Genomic DNA, 8848 nt, shown 5'->3' with positions numbered 1-8848 from the left:
TGCCCAGGGACACACTGCAGACTAAAGCTTGGAGGCCAGCATCCATCCTTCCTGAGCATCGTCGGATCCTCCAGCACTATAGAGAACCACAGAAAAAAGACAAGGCTACTGATGTGGGAGAACAACAAAGAACCCCCTTCAGATTTCTCCAATCCAGGAAACTGACCCAGCATCAGGGAGAATTCCCAGCAAAGAGTAATCATTCCAAGAGCAGGTCTCAACTCTCCCAGCCTACCCAGCCTTCTATCCTCATTTCTAAAAGCTACAAATGTAGCAAAATGAGGGGGTCTGTACCCACGGAGGTGCCCTTAAAGAAAGACACAGAAAAGTGTGTTATGTGTAACACCATCAATAAGGACCTTGGTGTTGGGGCAAAAAACTTGCCTTGTAATTCAAGCAGCACCCCTGGGAAGGGACCGAAACCCAGGCACCCTGGGCTGAGGACAAACAAGCTGTCCTACATGAATCCTTGCTTGCTTGACTATAAGACTGAAAGAAAACAGGCACAAAACACCCCCCAGCTTCCTGTGACACACAGAAGGGCATCATATTTGCAGATCCTTGAGGCAAGGGATGTTGCTCCACCTGGAGTTCCAGAATCCAACCTTCCCCAGTTTGTGTTTCCCACCACACCCATCTGTGATTACAAGGAGGAATACTATTCCAAGGCTGCCATGGTGCTGGAAAATTTGCATCACCAAGACCCAGGAGGGACAAGGATAGAGAGTGCAACAGCTCACAGTCAAGAGAGGGCTGTGTCCATACACTCACCTGCTGAGGTTCAGGAGACCCAAAGAGCCCCTCCACCTGCTGCCAGCCATGGTGCCTCAAGAGCCATTCCTGACCCATTGCAGACACAACGGAGTGTTCAGCAACCTGCCTTCTATTTCCAGGCAAAACCAAAGCAGGGCAGGATTCTCCGAGGAATTGGAAAAGGTAGTCAGCATCCAAATACCAAACCCAAAATGGGCAAGCATGCACCACAGAAGATCTTTCAGGAGGTAGACTCAGGACATCACCCCTGGAATGTGACAATGACAGGCTCTGGAGAGACGGTCCCACTTTCAGCAGCCAAACAATCCAATGCTCACGAGGTAAAAGAAGAGCTACTTTATGCAAGGAAAGTAAGGCTGGGGTCCAGAGAAATTCACAATGGCCAGGACATCAATATGAGCCCCAGGGACTTTGGGGTTTTACAGGCCAACAGAAGTCCAGGCCATCTCCAAACACCTACTCCACAATACTCACAGGACTCATCTCTAAATGCACAAGGGTACAATATAATAATTTTAAGTCCAAACAAGAATCCTGAGGCCTACCCTGTGAGACATTATCCAGATGGCCCCAGTAGAGCAGACCCAGCTAAGGTCAGCTTGCCTTCAGAGCACTCACTGCCCAGCTTCCAGACAAGATGCCAAGACCTCAAGAACTCCTGGGGCTTATGTGATGGCTTCATAAACAGACATGAGAGGGTGGATACTCAAAAGAACAGAGCCCCAAAGAACAAAAGTGAAGTGAAGACCTTTTATCTTCATGAAGAGAGGCAGAGTACTAAAAAATCTAAAGCCACCAGCCAGGGTGAAAGGCTTGGGAGAAGAAGGCCTTCTATCCCAAGCTCCACACATCCCAAAGATACAGTCAAGACTTGGATACCAGAAAAGGGAGAGGCTGGTTCTAAAAGCTCTTGGAAGAACAACCCAAGGAATTCTTTAAAATATGGAAACATCAGCACAAAATACATTGGACAAAGGGATTCTTTGAAGAAAAATCAGCCCACACCAACTGCTGAGCAGGAAGTCTGGACAAGGAAAAGGGCCATCAACAGTGTGATAGATAAAGTGCAATCCCTCATGAGTGTTCTGCTCCACATCTTGGAGAACACTGAAGGGAACCCATCAAAGGAACAAGGGTGTGAAGTGGAATCACTGACATTCAAGCAGAGTAGCTCATCCCAGTCCTCTGTGGGTCTGTACGACACAGACAATGACAGAACAGCAAGCGAGGCCAGCCCCAAGATCTGGAACTTCCCCTTCACATACAGAGGGATTGGAGGCAAACTGTTGTCAGGTATCAAAGCCCAGGGAGCCTGTTACCAACATTTGAACCAAGGGAAGAGGGGAATGGGTTTGGACAAGCTCCCCATGCCCAGGGAGTCTGACCTTCCATATAGGAGGAACGGGGAAATTCAACACCAGCAGGAGCCAGGTCTTGCAGACCAGAGAGCATGTGACCCAGTCTTTTTTACAGTAAAGACTGGAATGGACCACTATCCACCCAGAAGCACAGAGGGGAACAACCATTTTTCCATACATGGAGAAATTGGAGACAAACAACAGCCAGGCTTTGCCCATCAAGCCTTTGACTCACATCACAGTACAAACAGAGGCATGGGCTGTGGCTGCTTTCTGACTCCCACAGAGAACCATCCAGTCAAGCACAGGGGAACTGACTGCTCCTGGCCTTCAGTTGGTGCCCAGCAAGACTCGGACACCCAGTAGACCTTACCAGAATATGTCAAGGAGCAGGTGGTTAGGGTCATCCTTTCCTTATCACACCAGGATTTTCTATAAGATGTCCCTTCTGCCCATCCATTTTCCCCCATGCCTCTGGGAATAAACTTGGTTTTGTCCCTGCAAAAACCTTTTTCTTTCTAGAGGTTTTCCTTTCCCTGCTCATGGTTTCTTCCCACGTAGGAGCTGCTTACTGGTTCATGCTCCTGCCTGTGAGCACAGTGGTTTCTGTCTTACAGTGATGGAGCAGGGGAAGGTCAGCATTGCTTCTGCCTCAGTGCAGTTTCTGGATGAGACAGGGCAGGTGGGAGGGGACAGTCACTTTGAGGTGTCATCCTTACGCGGTCCATCATTTTACAGTTAGTGTTAATCTTTCTGCATTACAGAGACAACAAAAGGCTGAGGAGCCTTTTTCATGATGAGCCAACCCTGTATAAACCCCACCCAGGCCTGTGGCCCAGTGTGTTCCCTTCACTGTCCCACATTGATGTGTTTTTTCACTCTATAGAATCATGTGCAGAAACAACAATCACAAACATTTCATTCCTGTTTCAAAGGTAGGAGGATCTCTTCCTGCATTTCAAGGACAGACACAGAGGACACTTTCCCAGGAGTGTCTACTGACCTTGATGCAGGCTGAGCCCATATCACTACTTACTTCAGCCTGTGCAATAGGTCAGTGATGATCTACAGGCTGCCTTCCTCTGTCACTCGAGCAGCATCCAGAATAGATCAGGCAGTGTGTGACCATGGGTGGTGTCTGAGGGCCATGTCACACACACCTGCCCGGTAACACAGGAAAGGCTGCAGAGAAACCACAGACATCCCATTGAGTCCAGGCAGTGCCCTCCCTGGAGGCCTGGGATCATCCTGCCCAGGCCATCATTTGCTGACATGTGGACCTGCAGCTCATATGATGCTGCACCGGTGCCTCTCTGGTGTGGACAATGTCTGTCAGCTTCTAGACTGTTTCCTGGTGGAAGGTTTCTATGCACATAATTTGGAAACCTGCATTTCTACTTTACGGTGCCTCGGCTCTGTAGAGACCAAAGACACTATCGCATCCATTATCTGTCGAAGCTCAACCTCCCGTCTTTCCTCCCATAGTTTGCTGTCAATTCTGGATTCCTTCTGCAAACCCTGAGTGCAACAATCCGTTTTTCATCCTCCATTGCTTCACCGTATCTCATCTCTGCTACTTCTTTTGCATTTTCCTCGTGTATTTGTTTTTACCATACAATAAAGAATATGTAGCGAAATATATATAATGTCAATTCATTAGCACATAACAAACAAGTACCAAACGCCCAGGGTAAAACGCAGGATGCTGTCAGCCCCTCAAAGCCCACGTGCTCACATCCTGCTCAAGGCTATCTAAGATTTCTTTTTGACATATAAAAACACACTTTTGGCTGTATACTGAACTGATAACCAGCTACTTTCACTTCTCAGAGCTTTCTTTCCTCTCTGTTCATCTTCTCATAGAGTGCGTTTAGGAACGACATGTGCTGTCTCTGCTCTACCCCACTTCACACTGAAACTGCATTCCCTCCTTTGACATGGGCTTTGGGACAAATGAGGTTACAAGCATGGAACCTCATAGAGTGATTCCCTTGTACATAGAGAAGTTCCATGTGCTCTGTCATTTATGGGTAGTATATAAGTGTAGTATGTGTAGTATGTGTAGTGTGTGTGTGTGTGTGTGTGTGTGTGTGTGTGTGTGTGTGCTTTCTGTTTCCTTCTATCAGGTGGGTATACAAACACAAGAAGCCTATCTGCAAAGCTGGAAGAGAGTCCTCAACACAACCAAATACTGTTGTATGCAGCTCTTCCCTAATTACAAATGGACTTGCAGAGGGGCTACAGTGTGTAGGCCAGGGAAGGCTAGGAGAGGGGACCTCCATCTTGCATAGATGTATGTGAGAGATGTCAAGCTCACTGGGTAATAACTGTTCTGGTGTAACACTGCATGGAGGAAACCCCCACCTCAGTGTGTAACCACTAACCTTTGCTCTGTAAGTGAGCCCTGTCCACTCACTGATACCAGAGTGGATCCTCTCAGAGTTTGTCACTGGGACCTTAGGAAGAAGTCTCCTGTGGTATGAAATTCTATTGACACCTAATCTGGTAGCTTTCACTTCCAATCTTGTGTCAGAGCAAGAGGTGCCAGCCAGATCATAACATAGACAAGTATGTGGGTCATTGACAGGACCTGATACCTATCCCTGTATCTAGGGGACACAGGGGACAGAGGGTTGTCTAGTAAGTTCTGGTAGCTGGCATTATATATGCCAAAATAGTAGAGATGCTGTCTAGGCAGAACTGATGTCTAGAAATCTACATGGTGAGTGTCCTACATGCCCTTAAGCTAGCCATTTATATAAGGTGTTAGCAGGGTGGGAAATACATGCTAAGCACATATATAACACCCCTTTGCAAACCACATCCAACTGCACCTACCAAAATAGTGCTGTGATCAGCTCCAGCTGGAGAGCCCCTACCTGCCACACACATGTCAGGAATCTGGACCCACCACACACTTTCCTACCACCACCCTTGAACTGCTTTCCAGAGGTGACTCAATGGCCAGGCCAAAGTCACACAGATCTCCCTTTGTACAATGCTGTTCTCATTGTTGAGTGAACTGAACACACCATCTGTGTGAAGATGTTCTGAGCCTGTCCCTCCTGTAGACAATCGACTTTTGCAGTATGGCTCATCAAGTCTCCCTCAACCGTAAGTTCCAGCACCATAAAGATGTTTTCTGATGTGGAACAGGTTCATGACCTTTGGATGGTCCAGAAAGTTAGCGATGTTGATTTTGGTCAAGGTGACTGAATCGTTTTTCTCACCCCTTTCCAGGAAAGTGGCCCACAACGCCTTGTGTCACAGGGTCACACACTTAGAGGGTCTGTTCTCCAAGTCCAGCTGCATCCTTACCACAAGCAAGCCTAGCCTTAAGAATGACATTGTGGACAAACTGCCCCTGCCATGGCGCCCAGGAAGCCTATCTTGCCCTGCTTTGCCACTTCCCCCAGCCCATGAGAGCCCTGCCTCCAGGAGCACTGGCCTCAAAATGAGCCTGAGGCGGGCGGCACCGATGAGGACCTAAACAGCGTGTTGGAATTCATCCTGTCTATGGGATTGGATGGTCTGAGAGCCAAGAACCCTCCCGAAACCCCACCCCGCCTCCAGCCCCTTCCGCCTGCGTTCTATTACCTGGAGCCGAGTGCCCTGCCGCCTAAGGCACCCCCCGAGGCTGCCATAGGAAAGGAGCTGCTGTTTCCAGATCTAGACGCACCTCAGGGGCCGGCTCTGTACAGCTGCTTTCTCCTCGGGTCCCCTGAAGGGCGCCCCAGGAGCGACAGGTGCATGCATGCAGGGTACTGCTGACTATCCCCACCGCCTCTGGACACGCCGCCGCTCAGCCCGGACGGCCCCCCGCGCCTCCCCAGGCCTGGTCCCCGCAATCCGTTCCCACCGCCCTTCGACCAGGGCCCGCGCTGCACTACAGGCCCGCTGTGCCCGGCGCCTTAGGTCTCTTCGACGACACAGCCGCCTCCGCGGCGCTGGGCCTGGCTCCCCGGCCACACACAGGCTCCTCCCGCTGCCCTCGTCCCCGCTGGAGCTGCTGAATGCCACGCCCAGGCGCGGCCACCTTCCGAAGGTGGCCCCGTAAGCGCGCCGCCACGCACACTTGCAGCTAGCTACACCAAGAGCTCACACCTACAGGCGCATCTGCGTACATACGCACACAGTGAGAAGCCTTCGCATTGCAACTGGGACAGCTGCAGCTGGAAGTTCGCGCGCTCCGACGAGCTTACCCGCCAGCCACTACTGCAAGCACACAGGTCCCAGGCCCTTCCAGTGCCACTTGAGCGACCCAACCTTCTCCAGACCTGACCTCCTGGCCCAGCACATGAAGCGACATATGTAGCCTGGGTTGACTATGCTAGCCCATGAGCGACTGTGGCGGGTTCCATGCGCCAGCACGGACCCTTAGCAAATTGATTACTATTTATTGGATCCTGAGAGAAGAGCCGAACAAGAGTGGCCACAGGACAATGACTCTGCCACCAGTGATGCACCCCCCCCCCACCATGACTGAAGGCTCCAGGGAAGAAGGCAGGAGCCTGTGAAGAGGATCGAGGCTAGATGCCTTGTGAGAACTGCCTTTGAGTTTACTGTCCCCCACGTTGTTTTATAATATTGTATGTGTGACTGTGGCACATTGTATTACTATAAGGGAGATGATGGCATCTCTGCCGCCTGCTTGGTTTTTTTTAAGACATTTTTAATTAAAGTTTTGGATCTTTGAATAAAAAAAAAGAATCTTCTGTCATTTTTCAAAAAATAGGTGGAAAGATGATGTTACATGTGACAAACCATGTCTCTAAAGATAAATGTGTGTTTTCGCTTCTATTCAGAAAGTGCATTGTATAGAGCCTGAACATTAAAGGGGACATGAAAGAGAGTGGTGCACTGCCTTCCTGGGATCGTCCCCAGGGCATGAGCTCTGTAAGGGTCTGGGTGTCTCAGTCACCACAGATTGTTCAGGGAATGTGTTGCATCTAATTTTTAAACCAGGCTAACTCCTTTTCCAAGACCAGGCCCCACACTCCTGCTTAACTCTAAAATGGCCTGCTACTGGTCCCACTGCGGAATTGTCCATTCTCCAAGCTCAGCTCCACCAAAGGGAGGAGCTGACATTAAGATCTAGTTCCCTCATTGGTTCTTGATCTGGTCAATAACGAAGGCAAAAGCCAAAACCAAACTCTCAGGCCCTTTGCCACCTGGAACAGCAGAGATCCAGGAACACAGGCTTGGTGAGATTACACTGTGAGTAACCAAAGCACAGAGAGAGCTAGGCAGAACAGGAGGAAGGCGTGCCCCTGCGGCCCACAGTAAGGCACAGGCCTTTGCCACTGGGAACCAGATTCTGCCTGAGAAAGGCAGTGCTTGAAGTTCAGCTCTACAGGCCCTCATACACCAGGACCAGAGGGGAGCCTGGCACACAGGCCCAGGGAGAGCACACCAGGAGTTCCCATAGAGCAGAAAGTACTGTGCTATCTGGAAAAGGGTCGGTTTTGGCCTAGAGAAAGAGCCAGGTCCCTGCTAGTAGTACTCAGGACCTGTGGGAACAGGGCTGAGCTCCAAGAACAGCCTCACAAGAGCTCCCACACCTGAGCCCACAAAGAAAGAGCTGAGTCACTGCTACCAGAACTCACTGCTTGCCCACTAAAAGCCAACACACAGAAACAATTTTCTTCCGGAGCCCATGGGCCCTCAGATCCACAGGAAAGACAGGTGCCAGTCACTGACGACAAGACCACCTATAATCACAGATAACAAGATAGCAAGAGGAAAACTTAAGCAATGGAAACCTAGACAATCTGACAACATCAGAACCCAGATCTCCCACCACAGTAAGCAGTGGATTGCCAAACACTCCAGAAAAAGAAGACTCAGACTTGAAATCATACCTCACAATGATGATAGAGACCTTCAAGAAGCACATGAATAACTTCTTTAAACAAGCACAGAAGGACACACATAAACAAATAGAAGCTTTTAAAGACGAAATGAAAGACCCCTGAATTGGGGAAGCACCTCACTCAAGTACCAGGAGAATGCAGACCCAAGAACTCACAGAGAGCCAATCTTGCTGCAATCAGGGAAGAGGTTTATTTTAGAAGATCAGAGCTCTAAGGACGACACATATCTCACACAGGAAATAGAGAAGTCGACCCTGAACACAAATGGGGAGAAGTATTTATAGGGAAAAATCACATAAGCAGTTAGCAACAGGCACATAGCAATTTCATTGGTTTATTCAAATTGGCACACTCTGCCTATTTTGGACATAGTTCAACTCTAGGCTACCCTGTTTTGTGGCACACTGACCTTCATACTTGCTTTTCTCAGAACTGCAAAGCTAGACCTTATCGAAACCAGGTGGTCTGCAGTTTTTGTTCTCAGCCTTGAGACATGCTTGTCCTCAACTTAAAATTTTAATTCTTGGCGAAGATCCAGGGACGCAGGCCTGGTGAGACAGCACTGCAAGTAGCCAGGACACAGAGAGCTCTGGGCCGAACGTGTGTAAACTGCGAACCGCCCCCCCCAAGGAACTCTGCCTTAGGGACTCAGTTTCCACCCGGAGGGCCCCTGTGTGCAGACCACACGCTCAGGCCATTTGCCACCAGGAACAGCGGAGAGCCAGGGACACAAGCCAGGTACACGGGAGAGACAGGAACCAATCACTGACAACAAGACCACGTATAATCACAGAAAACAAGATGGCAAGAGGAAAGCAAAAGAACTTACCCAATGGAAACCAA

At 49.5% G+C, this 8848-nt stretch overlaps 1 pseudogene across 1 annotated transcript; it reads left to right on the top strand.

Annotated features, from left to right (window-relative positions):
* Positions 1 to 5501: 5501 nt before the first annotated feature.
* Positions 5502 to 6447, top strand: LOC308424224 (Krueppel-like factor 2; annotated as a pseudogene). Its single transcript has one exon. The product of its transcript is annotated as a Krueppel-like factor 2 (transcript).
* Positions 6448 to 8848: the final 2401 nt, after the last annotated feature.

The sequence above is a fragment of the Micromys minutus genome, assembly GCF_963924665.1.
Source record: "Micromys minutus genome assembly, chromosome: 1".
NCBI lineage: Eukaryota > Metazoa > Chordata > Mammalia > Rodentia > Muridae > Micromys > Micromys minutus.
This window is presented reverse-complemented; position numbering and strand designations above follow the sequence as displayed.